Source organism: Protopterus annectens, chromosome 12.part0, assembly GCF_019279795.1.
Source record: "Protopterus annectens isolate FY-2018-M chromosome 12.part0, PAN1.0, whole genome shotgun sequence".
NCBI lineage: Eukaryota > Metazoa > Chordata > Ceratodontiformes > Protopteridae > Protopterus > Protopterus annectens.
In genome coordinates, this window is record NC_056746.1 from 361,757,343 (window position 1) to 361,773,135 (window position 15,793).

Genomic DNA, 15,793 nt, shown 5'->3' on the forward strand with positions numbered 1-15,793 from the left:
AAAAGTAAAACATTGTTTTTTGCAGGGGGCAAGCCCCCCAAACCTCCATGTGAGAAGGCCGTGCCCCACACTCCCCGCTAATTAAATATACTAACTCTGAGACTGCACATTCCCCAGGGAAAGGGAATATTCTCCTTGTGGGGGCCTGTCAGTCTCGCACACATGTCAATAAACTCTCCAGTCGACCATATACAGCTGATTAGAAAGTTATCAACATTAAACACACTCAGCATAGTCACTGTTAACCATATATATTTGCATGTATGTGTACATATATATATGTGTATGTATACATGTGCATATACATGCAAGCAATAATGCCTGACAGGGTGAGTGTTAATGTGTAATTAATGTTAGCTGAGGGCCTCTACACCCCTGGAAGGGCATTAATTACACATTAACACACACACCCTGGAGGGCATTATTGCACTTAGAGAATGGTCTCTCTGTAAAATTGTTGTGTTTTATTTGTTTATTTATATTTTTATTATGTATACATTTAAAATAGTTCCTCTGCCTAATGTTTCAAAGCTGCTGTAGTATATGTAAATGATGTTACAGGAAGCATTTTACGTCCAAAATATATTACTTAAAAAATACCTAGATATTTGCTTTATGTTTTGGTCCCTTACTTCTGAAATGGTTTCTTGCCAGTCATTGGGGATTGAAGTCACTAAATAACATACATCTGACTTTCAGACTATACCTCCTTCAGAAAATTCATGTTAACACAAATTCTGTTGTTTAACTTACTTTTTAATTTTTTTAAGCACGACATTTAAAATCTGCTCCTATTTTTGAGCTTTTGCTCCCCCTTTATTTCAAGCTTTATCCAGATGTCTTGAGCTAAAACGTTGAGAGGTATGCAAACCTCTTATCTGCACTGCCAGTGTTCCATCGATCTCCCTCTCTCACACAGACACCCGCCCACACACTTGCACTTCAGAAAATGCATGATAACACAAGTCTTATTATTGAAGCAACTTTGTGATTTTTTTAACCGGTATATGTTACTGTTTTGAGCCTTTGTTCCCCCTTTATTTTAGGTATTATTCAGTTAACTGGATCTAAGAGGTGAGAGGTACGTAAACCTTCTGAATGCTGCTGATGCCAGTATTGGATCACTCTCACTCTTCACTCTCTATCTCTCTCACTCAACACACACTTCACTTTCATGCATGTAAGCAAGCATGCATTCACACAGACAGACAGAAACATAAACACACACACACTTTTTTCTGTTATATTTAGTTTTATACTCACTACACAGCAAAAGTGCTGCTTAGTGAGTGTAAAATAACGGCTCGATAAATCACTTTCACCCACATATTCGCATACACTTACAGACACAGCCATAAACACACACACTTTTCTTTTTCTTTCTTTTTTTTTTTTTTTAACATACTTTACATTTGCTAAACAGCAGAAGCGCTGCTTATTGAGTGTAAAAAAATGGCGGCCATTAGTTTTTTTCTGTCCAAGCCATGAAGTGGCAGACTCATTTTTCAGTGGGCATTACTTGTACATTAATACCTTGATGGAGAACGTTTGTTCTCCAATCAGGGTGCTGATGTACAGTTAGTCCACACTCTAAATATATTTAAACACTAACACTTTGCCATCATAGGAAGGTATTTCTGTTGGATCTACTTCCGAAGCTCGAAGTTCCAAAATTTCAAACTTCAAACATCTGAGACCATAATATCAAAGTTTTGAAACTTCAAAAACTTAATTTTCTTTTATGTTTTTGCAGAGGGCAAGCCCCTTGCACCTCCCCCCACCCCATGCTAATTAAATATACCAACTTCGAGATCGCACTGCAGTGAGGAAAATGTTAAATATCCCACTCCTCGCTGCACTGCAATCTCCATTCCAAATGTTCAAAGTTTCAAAACTTCAGTCTTATGCTCTTGGCCTTCTGAAGTTTGAAGTTTTGAAACTTTGAGATTCTGAAAGGGATCATTTCTGTTAACTTATGACTCTGTGAACTTGCTTAAACTATTTTTGGGGTGTGAGTTTATATATGTATATATTTTTTTCTGTCTACTTGTAAATATACTATATTTGGAATTTACGAACTTTTTTTGCCTTGGAATCTGATATATATATATATATATATATATATATATATATATATATAAATATGTATGTATGTTCCTATCTAATGGCTGAATTAACAGAATACCGAATTACACATTCCCGAGACGAGTTTGCCGAACTTACACATAGCCGATCAGTTAAACTGCCAAATAACACTACGCCTAATAGAACATGAACTCTACATGAACGTATCCCATAGTGTACCTCGTACAATGTTAATCATGGTGGACTTCACAAGCATAGCACCGGAAGCTTAAGGTAAGCTTAAACAGACTAGTACACACCATAAAAAACGTTTTTGCAGGGGGGCATTGCCCCCCTGCACCCCTCCATGTGGAGGGCTGTGCCCCCCCCCCTACATAAATATACCAACTCCGAGACTGCACTACAGTGGGGAAACACGTAAATTCATTTTCCCCACTGTAGTGTGCTTTTGCATTGTGTTATTTGGCAGTTTAAATGATCGGCAATGGGTAAGTTCGGCAAACTCGTCTCGGGAATGTGTAATTCGGCATTCTGTTAATTCGGCCATTAGATAGGAACCCATATCTTAAGCTGTAACTCCTTCCAGGAAAATATGAGGAACAAGTCAGAAGCTATGGAAAAAAAAAAAGCAAGAAATTCTTTACAATTTACAGGTAATCTTCAAGGTCATTTTCAACAAAGCACGTTCTGGTTCAAAGGAATCATATTTTACAGCAATTGGTACGGGTATGCATATCAGGCCAACTGGCAATTGCAGAAATATCCTCCAAAGCTATATGGTAACTGAAACAGCTTTTCACCGTCCCAAATAAAATCTCATTTTATTTCTTTCAAATGAAAAAAGTTATGTACTCACTATAACGTTCCATCTAAGTAGTTCTACTTCATTTGCCTTCAACCTGGGGGTCCCCGGATCCATATCGGCTCCGACACAGCCGCATTTTCCAGCTATGGCTCCGAGCTCCATGCTACTCCCTTTACTCATAATGCCCCCTGTCTCCCTTCAGATCGAGTTTGCTGCCTAACAGGTATCAGATACCCGAACCAATGACACCTTATCCTCAACAAGAACATTACAAAAGAACTTTAGCCCTGACAGAACCAAAGATCCCAACAATAATTGTCTGGTACAAAGGACATGTCATATCCCAACAGATAAGGTTAGGGGGGAAGGAGGGGAGGAATGGTTGAAGACAAATGAAGTAGAACTTCTCAGAAAGAACGTTATGGTGAGTACATAACTTCTTTATCTGAAGTAGTTTACTTCATTTGTTCTTCAACCTGTGGGACAGAGTCCCCAGCTACCTAACACTTGGGAGGCCCTCATGGAAGGATATTCCAGAGAACTGCAGAGCCAAAGGACACTCTACTCCTAGAGACCAAATCCAGTTTATAATGGGAAGTAAAGGTGAGATGAGGCCCAAGTAGCAGCTGAACAAATATCATCCAAAGAGACCCCAGACCAAAAGGCCACTGATGTAGCCATAGATCAGGTCGAATGAGCCTTCACTTTTCATGGAAGAGACAAACCTCTATCTGAGTAAGCCCGGCCAATGCATTGTGAAATCCAGTGAGCAATAGTCACTTCTGAGACAGGTTTATCTAAGAAGAGCTTGGCATAGGACACAAAAAGCTGATCAGACTTGCGGAAAGCTTTAGTCCTGTGCAGATAAAACCTCAACTGCCTATGTACATCCAGTAAATGTAATTTGTATTCCCCTTTGTTCTGGTAGTTCGGAAAAAGTACTGGTAAAATAATAATCTGATTAATATTGACTTCTGAAGCTACCTTGGGAAGGAAGGATGGATTAGTGCGTAGCGACACTCTATCTTTGTGAAAGATCATGTAAGGGACTTTGATAGAAAGAGCTTGAAGCTCTGACACCATTCTAGCAGATGTAATGGCAACCAAGAAAGCAGTTTTCCAGGTCAAAAATTGTAGATCCACAGATACCACAGGCTCAAAGGGAGGAAAAACCAATGCCTGCAACAACAAAGTGACGTCCCACTGAGGAATCGGATCCTTAACCGGGGTCTGAGAAGAAAAGTACCTTTGAGAAAAGTTTTACAAAGTTTAGAGGAAGCTAATGAAGACATGTTTACCCAAACATGAAAATTAGAAATGGCGGCTAGTTAGACTTTCACCATTGAGGAACTAGCGCCCTGATGAAAAATGCTAGCTAGAAAATCTAAAACCGCTGAAAGCGGTGCAATGAAAGGATCCAAAGACCTCTGAATGGTCCATATAGAAAAACATTTTCATTTACTGCAATAAATTTTTCTGGTGGATGATTTATGAGCCACCACCAGAATGGACCTGTCAGGAGATGACAGACCGGGAGCCCTAAGAATCATGGGAACCGGAGCTGCCAAGCAGGGAGCTTCAGACTGTCCAGATCTGGATGAGGAATCCCCGAGGGATGAGAAAGCAGATCCGGGACCGGTTCCAAGGTCCATGGTGGAACAACTAGATAAGACCTGAGTAAGGGAAACCAAACCTGTTGAGGCCAGAATGGGGCAATGAGGATCACAGTGCCCCCCAGCCTTTGGGCTATCTGTAGAAACTTTGACATGAGGGGAAGAGGAGGATATGCATAAAGAAGCCCGGGAGACCAAGCATGAATCAGAGCGTCTCTGGGGGCTTCTCTCAGTGGGGGTTCAGAGTGAAAATCTTGCTGCATTTCACATTGGAAGAAGATGTGAAAAGATCGCAGCAAGGACAACCCCACTCTAGGAAGATCTGTTCCACTACTGAAGGCTTCAGACACCACTTGTAAGGCATCAGGATAGATCTGCTGTGCCTGTCCACTAGAATGTTGGACCGTCGCGGGATGTGCATTGCCATCAGAAAACGGCCGGTGGAGATCGCCCATTCCCACACTCTCATACCCTCCCGACATAAGGGATAAGATCTGGTTCCCCCTTGTTTGTTGATATACCAGTCCACTGACATATTGTCTGTCTGAACTGCAACCGTTCCCAGAGGAAGATGAGCATGGAGGACCTGCAACGCAAGAAGAACTGCTCTCATCTCTAGAACATTGATGTGCAGATAGGTCTCGGAAGGGAACCACGTGCCTTGGACTGTCCTTCCTGAACAGTGCACCTCCACCCTAGTAGAGTGGTGTCCGTGGTCACCGTGGTTTGGGGTAAAGGAGGTTGAAAAGGACGTCCTTTGAAGAGATCTGGGGACTGAATCCACCACCAAAGGGAGTCCCTGCACGCTTTTGAAATTCTCACTGGAAAAGACAAAGGAAGCTCTAACAGTGACCACTGAACTGCCAGTGTCCACTGCAGTACCTTCATATGAAGTCGTGCCACAGGAAGAAGATTTATCGTGGCCACCATAGAACCTAGAGCCCTTAACACTGCTTCGGCTGTTAGTAAATGGGTTCTGAAGAATGTGTAAGACATGTAACCTCAAGCTGCACATCCTGTCTGAGGTTAGGAACACCTTCAATTGTATTGTATCCAGCTGGGCCCCAATGAAATCTAGAATCTGAGCTGGGTGAAGAGCAGACTTGTTCATATTGATTGCAATGCCCAACTTGTTGGCTAGCTGAAGGAAGGAGTCCCTGGCCTGACATAGTAGATGCTCTGGAGGGGCAGTAAAGAGCCAATCGTCCAGGTACGGAAAGACCTGAATGCCCTGAAGCCTCAGGTGAGCCGGTACTACTGCCATTACCTTGGTAAACACCCGGGGTGGGGAGCTGTGAAGAGACCAAAGGGGAAGGCTCAAAATTGGTAATGACTGGCTCCCAGCCAGAAGCGAAGGAACCTCCGGGAGCACCTGTCCATCTTGATGTGATAGTACGCATCCTGAAGGTCAATCAAGCAGATCCAGTCTCTGGACTGCAGATAAGGCAGGATTGAATCATGACCATCTGGAATTTTGTCTTGGTTAATGACAGGTTCAATTTGGACACATCCAATATTGGTCAGAGGCCCCCCATCTTTTATGGCGCTAAAAAGAACCTGGAATAATCCCCAGATCCAAACTGGTCTGGGTAGACCAGTTGGATTACTCGTTTTCTTAGCAGTGAGTCTACCTGTACTGCTGCTTCCTCCCACTGCGTGGGTGGGACATCTGGGAGGGCTTTGTTGGATGGGGTAAGATCCTTGAAGGGGACGAAATATCCTCTGGATATGGCTCGCAGCACCACTGATCTGTAGTGATGGACTCCCATGCTAGTGGGTGAAGCGACAAGTGACCCCCCGACTGCCTCCAGAGATGGACAGCCGGGGAAGCCCTCAGGGCTGCTGTCCGCCCGAGTTTATCTTAGAAAGGTTCTCGGGATTGAAATTCCTAGGACCCCCTCTACCTCTATGGCGGCATCTATCATATTCCCCTCTGCCTCTGGGGGAAGGCGAGCCCTGAGCTTCCTGGGAAAACTCCTGAGACTTGCGGAACCACATCTTCTTTTGGCCTGGAAAAGGACCTTTGAGGCAGTGAGAAGCAGATTCCGACAGCAGACAGTGTCTTCCCGTCCTTCTCGTTCTGGACCAAAGTCTCTCTGACCGTCTTCCCAAAAAGGAAAGAACCATCATTAGGGGCATTGGTAAAAGATGCCTTGAAAGGCTCCAAGAACTGACATAAGTGGAGCCAGGCATGGCGCCGGATGGCAATGCCGGACCCCACCGCCTGTGCTGCTCCCTCCGTGGCATGGGAGAGCAAACTCATAGACATGTTGGCTACAGATTTTAGGTTGGCCATTCGTGCATTGAACGTCTTGCTGTCCTCTGCCGACATGGACCTTGGGGTCGACTCCATGCATTCCTTGACCAGATCTCTCTGGAGTTGGATAACATACACCATGTAGATCAGCGCCCTCACACAGAAGGTTGCTGAAGTATAAACTCACTTCCCAAAATGATTCCACGTTCTCAAGTCTCAGTCAGACGGATGGACCGTGAACTCTCCTGGGCAAGTTACTTCTTGGTGGCAGCCGCCACCAGCATAGCATCTACAGGGAACCCCTTGTGCCAGTGTAACTTGTCCATGGGAGGGCTTAAAACCTTGTCCGGGGTAATTGGGTATTGACTTTATGGTGTCCAGCTCCTTCCACACCCTAGATGTTATCAAATCCACAAGTGGATCAGCAGAAGGGGACACCCAAGAGGTAGACGGAACCGAGCCAAATGCCTCCAGAAACACGGACTCATCAGAGGTTGGTTTTGGGGCAGACCACCCCCCCTCTTTGGTGGAGGATCTCCATGATGTCCCCACAGGAGACATCGTCGGGGGGGGGGGCTAATCTTGGGGAACCTTCCCCTTCATCCAGGTCCGTGTCTTCGGTGAGGGACTCTGGAGGAGAGTCGAAGTGCCTCCTTTTACATGTATGCTTCTGGAGGGGCTCCTCAGGGGGACTATCTGGGGAGGTCTCGCAAGTGGGTTGTTCCATGGCGAGAACATCCTGGGGCACTACGGCTACAGGCTGTCCCTGAGAGGGAAGATGGTTGGACATGCACTCAAGACCAGGGGGTCTGGACAGACTCCAAAGATGAAATAGAGGCCTCGACCCTGCAAGAACCCTCTCCATCACGTCCGTCCAGTGCCGAGGGGGGGAACGGACCCTCCTGGGCTGAACTAGCGGAAGCCGCTCCCTCCTTATCAGACCGGGGAGTTGGAGCCGAGCATCTAGGAGCCGAGGGGAATGCTTCTCTCTGACAAGCTCAGAGCAGACAGCACTCCCTCGGATCCGATCCCAAGGTAACAGCTTTGAGAGCTCGGATCCGATCTAGTTGGATCTGACACAGTCAAGGCACTGTCTAGCATCGAGGTACAGGGTACCATCAGCGCCAACCCTTCGACTGTCCTCAGATCCAACAACTCCGACACCGCAGATCGGATCTGAGAAGGAGTGATAGGTTTAAATACTGTATGGAAGGCACACACACACACACACACACACACACACACACACACACACACACACACACACACACACACACACACACACACACACACACACACACACACACACACACAGACACACACACAGACACACACACATGGGGAGGAAAGACAGGAAAGCCTACAAGAAATTCACTACGGAGAACCCCGAGAAGGTATAGATAGGTTAGAAGTATAAGATAGAGATAGAAAAAGCCAAAAAAAGGTAAAAATTACTGTTCACAAAATACCACTATCTCAATGGAGCTCGGACCATGCTGCTTCCTCTCAGGCGGCAAACGAGATCTGAAGGGAGAGGGGAGACAGGGGGCATTATGGGTAAGGGGAGGAGCATGGAGCTCGGAGCCGTAGCTGGAAAATACGGCCATGTGGGATCCGATGTGGATCCGAGCATCCACAGGTTGAAGAACAAGTTAAGCAAACTACTTCAGATATGTAGTTTTTTTATTCAGTTCATGACACCTTGTTTGAAAGTCTTATCTTCACTTTTACTTTTGCAAAAGGAAAAAAAAGGATTGTGGCAAAATGATTTTGCTTTCTCCATGTAGAGTGTGAACTGCCAATGGACATCAAAACAATGAAGATGTGCATACAGCACAAGATGGACTGACTGATATTAGAACCAGAAGTGACCTAAGCAATACACCCTGAGTTAGTATTTAGAGTAGTCCTGCTTTTGTGAAAAGTAATAACAGTAATAAGAGGATTCTTAGACACAAGAACTGCCTATTCTGAAAGTATCCTAATTGAAGTAATGACTACTGAAAGAGAGAGACTTCCATGATATTCCAAGATGGTTGCACTCTGGAAAGCATGTTAATTAGAATTCTCCCAGGGTGAAAAAAAAAATAAAAAGTAATGCAGCCAGTGAAAGCTCATAATTTGGTTAATATTCAGTTATTGGTTAGTCACTATATTGCCAGAAAATCAGCAAACAACAAACCTAAGAAAAAACTCTAGTGGAGCCTTGTAACTGTTTGACAAAAAGCAGTTTAGGTTTTAGCTTTGGTACAGCAGATGACTTCCAGTAATTTAGGAGAAAAATAAATTGTATGCATTCAGAAGTGTTTAAAATAAGTGAGGAAACTGAACAAATGCATAAAGTCAACTGACAAAAAGCTGGAAAAAAACAGAAAAAGCTTTAAGTAGCTATTCAGATGAGCTGATAAAACCGAGGAATGAAATGAAGTAAAGACTGGCAGAATATGAGGCTTTTCAAGAAATGTTTCAAAAATAGTGTAAGAAGACAGCACACATAGAAAAGCTGAGATTTTCTGCTATAACACAGAAGCTAGAAGAAATAGACTGCATTCCTTTTATGAAAACAATAAGCATCAGGACTAGTATTCCTGTAGAATTTGTTAACTTGAAGGACACACTATGTGCATGCTCCAAATATGGTCATGAGAAAGAAGCCACAACCTATGCTAGCAAAGATGCAGTCACACCAGCAGAAAGAGATGTTTCTAACAAATATTGCAGAAGGAAAAAAGTATTAACAACTGGGGACAACAGCATATTTGGGGAACAAGATTATTCAACTTCCTATATCCATCTGTTTTGAAATATATATATGTATAGAGGATCAAGGACACGTTTAGGTGTAGAACAGGCTAAGCAGGAAATAAAGTTTATCCAGTAAAGAGTGAGCCAGCAAGTTGAGCTTACCCAGCAATGTGTGAGCTAGAAAGCAAAAAGGGGCTCTGCTTCTCATTCCTTTGACAACAACTAAGTCCATGGACAGAACTTACCAGTTAAAACATTTTTAATTGTTCTAAAATAACAAAAGATTGAGTGAAAGAAAAAAAAAAGATCCAACTAGAAAAATCAGGGGTACCTTTATCTTGAACCAGAGAATATTGTTGGGTCATCAATATAATGCGGAAGACCATCAACAATGTGAAAATAGGAAATAAATGCAAAAATTGTGAAGTGTAATTTCCATATCATGCAGTTAGGACATGAGAACTGCTTCTGCAAGAAGTGGCTAATGAAAGACTCCAGGTTTGTGGACGGTGTTAAATAAGTGGGAGGATTTTAAATCATAATTATAACAGATTGAAGATGTAACTATAAGTGAAAGGGTTCTTTTTTTCTTAGCAATATGCATATAATCAATTTATTGAAGTAAACTGCATGCTACATGGTAAAGTAGTACTGTACAGTATGCAAAAGTATTTTAAATGTGATGTGAGGGGATTCTTATCAGTGACTTTTGTTTATGCTAGTGATATTAAAGCAAGAAAGTGTTTTTTTTTTCTTTACTGTAATGTATCTGGAGTTTATACTGTAATAAGACAATGGCTGAATATGAGGAGTTTAATGCTGTGACCTTGGGCTGCTGGAGGGAGGATGTGGAAATGTACTAATCATGTGTGTGTTAAATTATAGCAGATTCCCTTGTGTTGTATGGGTGGAGGTGTATACAAATGTTCTTAATTTGTGCTGCAGACAAGGGGAAAATTTCTCTCCTTTTCTGAGCAAACAGATTAGAAAATTTAAAGCTTGTAAAATAACAGTTTTCCAGCATTTGAAAAAAGTGATTGCATACATAAGTTTTCTGCACAAGCAAAGATCCGCATCTGGAGCTAGTCTGTCTAGAGGAGCAAGTAGTATGATAAACAGTATAATTAGTACTTAAAGAGGAAATGTCAATCAGTTCAGTGAAAGTAAAATAACTATGATACATTGAAGAGAATACTTTTGCAAGTACATATACTCAATAGTACCATTTAGCACTTCACTATAAAACAAACAGTGCATTATCTAGTCTATTCATTTAAGGGTACCAGGTACACATTTTTAAGGCTAAAAATCAGATAACAGGGCATGGAAGTTGATTTTCTAATCTGGGAGAGAAATACAGACATGATAAGAATGAGAGGTGCTAGTGCAAGAGGGAACACAGGCACTAGCATGCACTTCCACATAATTAAACCTAACAACCTAACTTTTGAATATGCAAAGCCTGTGGTTGTAGCTGTCTACTTGGTGCAATTGCCCCTACATGGAAGGGTAACTTCCCTTTTTGGGAAGTGTATATAATTTTTTTTGTGTTTGCTGTGAGTTAAGAGGGGGGTTGAGGGGTTAAAATTAAAATGCAAACAGTTTTTGTTTCTTGAACGTGAAACATTTGGAAAATGTAATATGGTGTTAAACAGTGATGAAAAGTGCACCTGCATACAACATATTATTAATATGTGCATGGGAGTTGCAAGTTAGAAACATATATTCAAAAAATGTCATGCAGAATACAGCTTCTTTTAAGAATGACTACCTTATCAATTATATAATGGAATGTAAATGACACTGTAGGTATAGACAAGTTTATATTAAGATGTGTAGGACACAAATAGCAATGTTGCAGGAGACGCACTTGGACAGAAATGAACATGTGAAGTTGGTACAGAAAGGGTTTCAGAATGGATAATCAGCAGACTATCAGGGGATGAAGGAAACTGGGGTAATAATACAGATTGTGAGAAGGGCTCTAATAGTGATAGAGCAGGAGAAGAAAGTCAATAATGGTCCATTTGTGACAAGATGGAGTATTGGCAGGGAAAGATGACTACACTGAATTGTACTTGTATTCCACCTAAAACTAATATTAAGGAGCTTAAGAAACATATGGGATAGGTACTTAGCGTTCAGCAAAGAATATTACTCATGGGAGGGGACTGGAACCTGTTCTGCAACAGTGTGGACGTATCTGATGGATCTAGAAAGGAAAACAAAATGACTAAATAAGGTAGACTCCTGTAGAAATATATGAGAATATTTTGGAATGAAGATGTGAACTTACTATCAGGAAACCAGAGAGAATTTACAAAGTATTCCCCAAGGTACCATAACTGGGTTAAACTGGATATAAATTATATTTCATAGGAATATGGGTATTCATTGGAAAGTTCTAAAATATACATGCAATAATTATTGCAGATCATGCACCAATAAAGGCTAAACTAAAGATGCATACAAATCAAGTAAAATGAGGCACTGTCACTTTCCTACTTATGTGTTAAAAGAATGGAACTAAGGAATGGATACTGGAAATTATTCAAGAATTATTATGGAAGATTTAGGCTCATGGTTATATACCAGGCTAATGACCGCTGTGGCCTTTATAAGCATCCCCACTCAATCCAACCCAACTGTGTCCCTGTGCATCATGGGTCTTTTTATGAGAGGATATGTTAGGAAGTTTCTAGAGGTTATGTGAGGGTGTATGTTAGTTTGTACAATATGTCTGCCTCTGTCTATCAGAGATATGGGACCAGACAGCAGTGAATTTCCAATTTCCCCATCCATTGGCCAAGATTATGCTTAAATAAGGTTAGGGATGGACTCTGCTTCACATGGCTGGGGAGTCTGTTCCAGAGCATGGAGATCTTCTGAGATACATATCTGTTTTGCCAACATGTCTTATTTAGGTCACATGCAAAATTTAAATTCTTGGATCTAGTGGTTCTGATGCTGTTCATTTTGCAGATGTGCAAAATGTTCATCAGAGCTGGATATGTGGATGCCTTGTATACCAGGCATAGATCGCCTCTTAGTAACTAAGAGGCAGAGTACAGAAATTCAGCTTTAAGGTGATCCATATATGATAATGTGTTTATACCCTGGATTTTTATAGGTTCATAGGTTAGTACTAGGCTAACTGCCCTTGCGAGCCATTTGTTTTAAGCCTAGCCAATTATCCTTTGTGAGACTCAAACCCTGCACCTTGTGTTTGCAAGGCAAACACCTTAACCATTAGGCCACCCTTCCTATGGTAAGGAACTTTTGTGGGCTTTCCAAACATTGCATATGTTTGGTCAGGTACATGGTGAAGGGGGCATTATACTCAATGACTTGTCTGATAAAGGGCCAAATAAATTAGCACTATGATTTCCTTGGACCTGGATGCAATGCCCTTGCTTATAACTTGGGCAACATAGAATGATTTTCTTTCTACCTTGGCTACATGTCGGTCAAAGCCCAGATTACTGTCTACATATGCCCCCAGGTCCCTGGCTACTGGGTCAAATCTTAGGGGTGTGTTATCGATGGAGTATTAGCCTGGGTGGCAGTTTTCTCACAAGGAACTATAATGCACTTTTTGGCATTGACTTTTAGTCTGTGACTTTGGTACCAGTCATCTGTCTGCATTACATCCTCCTGTAAGATGTGTGTGTGTGTGTCATGGAGGAAATCTATGATGGCTTCCAAGTCTTCTGTGAACTTGGTCAGTCAAAGGCTCGAGACTAGCCTTTAATGCAGAGAAATAGATGCCAAACAGGAGTGGTCCCAGCATGCAGCCCTGAGGTGCTCCACTGGTGACTGGTCTCTTAGTGGAGGTGGTATCACCAATCCTGACTTCCTGGGTCCTGTCTGTCAGCCAGCTGGCAATCTAGCGAGTTATGTAGGGGTTTATGCCCAGTTCAGTGATTTGTCAACTATACCCGAGTGGGGTACTGACCTGAACTCCTTAGCTAGGTCCAGGTAGATGGTACACAGGCTTAGTAGGCATAATCTTCTGGCAAAGCCAAACTGAGTTGGTTCCATTGTCTGAATGTTGTTTATGTCTTTGTTGATCATTTCCTTGATAATTCACTGCATGGCTTTGCATATTAGACTAGTCAGGCTAATAGCTCTGTAGTTTCTGGGGTTGTGTGATAATCCACCCCTGTGAAGTGGGATAACTGTTGCAGTCCTTCATTCTCATGGTACAAAACCTATTTTGAGGCTATAGTTGAAAAGTGACTCAAGTGGTCCTGACAGTAGGCATCCCGGGATATTGTTGGGCCCACTGAGGCTGTGTTTTTGGCCTTAGCAAGCACTGCCAGTACTGATCCCTCTTAATAGTTGGAAAGTTATGCTAATAATTATTTCATGGAGGGAGGCGGGAAGAGTGGGGGTGAATTTTGAGCTGAATTTGTCAGTCAGCAAATTTGCTATGTCACCCTGCTCAGTGAAATAGATACCATTAACCACCAGTTTGACACACTGATATGTGTTGCCTTTGAGGTTTTGGACAAAGTTGTAGAAGGCCTTGAGTTTGTCTTTAGCCTGTGTGGCTAATTTGACCTCGTAATTGGCTTTGCTGGACTTAATCCTCTTAGTTTCCTGTTTAGTTTAATTAGAGAGCTCCTATTATTATGGGAGTTGCCCTTCTTGATTTTAGCCGTGACTTTTTTCCTTTGGTTATGTCCCCTGTTAAGAGTTTGTTTTGGGCTTACTTCTAGCAGGTACAGCAGCTTCTATGCACCCATTTACATGGTGGTACAGAGTCTTTGTGAACAATTCTGCATAGGCTGTTATGAACTCAGGTTAGGAGAAGCACTGAATTTTGTTAAACTATCACTTAATAGGGTGTAGTTTCCTTTGTAATAGTTTGTAACTGTTACCTTTTATCCCTTTTTCTGCAGCTGATGGTCTAAATGTATGGAAGGCACTAAAGCCTTGCACTACCAAAGTACTTCCTGTGGATTTAAACCATATCTAGATAACGGCAAAGATGTCTATGTTCTCCAGCAGGAGGAGAGCTTGTAGGGTGTGGAGTTTCTTGTTTAGGCTCCTAGCACTGAGCAGTAACACCTTTAGATTTCTTTGGGTTCTATTTGCTATGTTGGTAGGTTTGTCAACTTGGCACTATTTACAAAAGGCCCTAAGGGAGTAGATAAAGTTTTAGCCAGTATTCAAAAGCCTAGGGGAAACAGGTGCAAGATGGTCCGTTAACCATGTCCTCCGATGCAGACAAATACTGAAATCTCCCTGGAAAGAGACGAGAATCGAAGCCAATTATTGAAGTTAATCATCTTTTGTTCATACTGTAGCATCATCATCCTTAATGAAGGCACAATGCTATTCAATACAATGCACATACCTTCCTGAGACACAATTTCAGAGAGATCAACAATCTCTCTCTCCATATAATCCAGGGTACGTACGTCTCTGGTCATTACCTCCCACATGGACTATGACAGAATTACACTGGTACCTGTGGAGTAGTGACTTGAGTACATGCTTAACTTGGCAGATCCGGCTCCAGATAACCAATTAACCATTACCTTTGCCTTGTTCAGTCTGGTGAGTGGGGCATCCGTGTGTTGTAAAATGGAGTCCCCTATGACAACAGTCTTGGGTAATTTGTTGAGCTGCCTTATGGGCTTTGCTCTTGGGGCTCCACTGGGTGTATGAGTTATGTGTTGTGTTTGGTGCTGCTTTTGGAGTTTTTTTTTTTAGTTTTGGGTAGATTGCTTCTTGGTGTCTCAGCATAGGTTGGGTCTTTTGAGTGTGAAGGATGGTGTGTGTGTGTGTGTGTGTGTGTGTGTGTGTGTGTGTGTGTGTGTGTGTGTGTGTGTGTGTGTGTGTGTGTGTGTGTGTGTGTGTGTGTGTTCTTGACAACCTTGTTTGTATGGAAGATTTCTGTATCTGTGAAACTGTGTATATGCATCTCTCCCACACTGTTTTTTTTAAAGCATTCAATGGTTGCCTGTGAATGAGACAATTGCTACATTGTGTCAGGATGCCCATATCTACCAAGCTGGCTGCAGAGACATTTGGGAATTGCATATCCATGTTGTCTGGACACATACTTGGGTGGGCTACTGTAGGTTGTGCACTGGGTTATACAGAGGTCTCCTTGGGTTGTCTCCAGGGTTTAGCACTTCACTATGTTAGACTGCAATAATATTTGACAGTAGTGCTGTTTAATGTGTAAGCTAGCTGCTCTAAAAATGTGAAAAACAGCAGCAAGGTAAACAGAAAGGCACTGTAATGCAACTTTAAACAGGTATATGCAGCTATAAA

At 42.3% G+C, this 15,793-nt stretch overlaps 1 protein-coding gene across 3 annotated transcripts in view; it reads right to left on the bottom strand.

The window, feature by feature from the left end:
• The window catches only part of MPG (N-methylpurine DNA glycosylase), a 712,437-nt gene that overhangs the window by 298,097 nt on the left and 398,547 nt on the right, over positions 1–15,793 (bottom strand). Inside the window, exon 1 of one of the 3 annotated variants that reach the window (XM_044089445.1) lies at positions 6,725–6,736. The exons of the other annotated variants lie outside the window; for them this stretch is intronic. The gene's annotated coding sequence lies outside the window, so the exon portion shown is untranslated. Of the gene's footprint in view, positions 1–6,724; positions 6,737–15,793 lie in introns of those variants that run through there. 3 annotated transcript variants of the gene reach the window in all.